Source organism: Schistocerca gregaria, chromosome 1 (assembly GCF_023897955.1).
Source record: "Schistocerca gregaria isolate iqSchGreg1 chromosome 1, iqSchGreg1.2, whole genome shotgun sequence".
NCBI classification, from domain to species: domain Eukaryota; kingdom Metazoa; phylum Arthropoda; class Insecta; order Orthoptera; family Acrididae; genus Schistocerca; species Schistocerca gregaria.
Genome location: NC_064920.1, coordinates 282,279,182 through 282,281,039, shown reverse-complemented (window position 1 = coordinate 282,281,039; position 1,858 = coordinate 282,279,182).

Below are 1,858 nucleotides of genomic sequence, written 5' to 3'. Positions count from 1 at the left end.
AGAGTGCGGCTGTGGCGTCGGCAATGAAGACGGAGCCAGGCAATATCGGCGAGCTGGCGTTCTCCTCTAACAGCTCTCGCATTACCACGCTGCCGCTTCGGCTGCGCCATCAGTATATTTTCATGACCCGGACAGTGAACTGCAGGGAGAAAGAGAGAGGGAGAAGGGGACCAGGAGGATGATTCGACATGGGTGCGCCAGACGACACGCTATTGCCGATGAGCTGGTCTCAGTGTTCGGTAACTGGCTTAAAGGAGGAGCTGCGGAACTCTTTCTCTGTTAACACAATGCAGTTTGTTGGTGCGACAAGCCAAACGATTCCTGTCGAACCCAGAGACCTACCAACACAGTTCTAAATACTTCAGTGGGTACTCCATTTTTCAGCAAGACTACATGATGTTTATCAGTCGTAACATTCGTCCGAGTAAATGGAGGGTTCTGCTCTCTACAGAATGTTACCAGAATGACACTGTGAAGCACGTAAATCCACTTGTGACAGCTATAGATCGATCCATACTGTGAGTCTCACCACGTTGCATCAGAACATTCTACAGTGTACACTGCTGACCATTACATCACCACTAAAGATAGAAAATCACAAAATATGCATAATGATCGTAGATAGCAGAGTAAAAAAAAAAAAAAGACATTTCTGGGGATACGCACTCTGTGAAATTTAGTACATTAAGCTGCCATGTGTTGTTGTTGTTGTTGTTGTTGTTGTTGTTGTTGTGGTCTTCAGTCCTGAGACTGGTTTGATGTACCTCTCCATGCTACTCTATCCTGTGCAAGCTTCTTCTTCTCCCAGTAACTACTGCAACATACATCCTTCTGAATCTGCTTAGTGTATTCATCTCTTGATCTCCCTCTACGATTTTTACACTCCACGCTGCCCTCCAATGCTAAATGCGTGATCCCTTGATGCCTCAGAACATGTCCTACCAACCGATCCCTTCTTATAGTCACGTTGTGCCACAAAATTCTCTTCTCCAAGATCCTATTCAATACCTCCTCATTAGTTATGTGATTTACCCATCTAATCTTCAGCATTCTTCCGTAGCACCACATTTCGAAAGCTTCTATTCTCTTCTTGTCCAAACTATTTATTGTCCATGTTTCACTTCCATACATGGCTACACTCCATACAAATACTTTCAGAAACGACTTCCTGACACTATTTTTCTTCTTCAGAAACGCCTTCCTTGCCATTGCCAGTCTACATTTTATATCGTCTCTACTCCGACCATCATCAGTTATTTTGCTCCCCAAATAGCAAAACTCCTTTACTACTTTAAGTGTCTCATTTCCTAATCTAATTCCCTCAGCATCAACCGAGTTAATTCGGCTACATTCCATTATCCTCGTTTTGCTTTTGTTGATGTTCATCTTATGTCCTCCTTTCAAGACACTATCCATTCCGTTCAACTGCTCTTCCAAATCCTGTGCTGTCTCTGACAGAATTACAATGTCATCGGCGAACCTCATAGTTTTTATTTCTTCTCCATGGATTTTAATACCTATTCCGAATTTTTCTTTTGTTTCCTTCACTACATGCTCAATACACAGATTGAATAACCCGGGGAGAGGCTACAACCCTGTCTCACTCCCTTCCCAACCACTGCTTCCCTTTCATGCCCCTCTACTCTTATAATTGCCATCTGGTTTCTGTGCAATTTGTAAATAGCCTTTCGTTCCCTGTATTTTACCCCTGACACCTTTAGAATTTGAAAGAGAGTATTCCAGTCAACATTGTCAAAAGCTTTCTCTAAGTCTACAAATGATAGAAACGTAGGTTTGCCTTTCCTTAATCTAGCTTCAAAGATAAGTCGTAGGGTCAGTATTGCCTCACGTGTTCCAA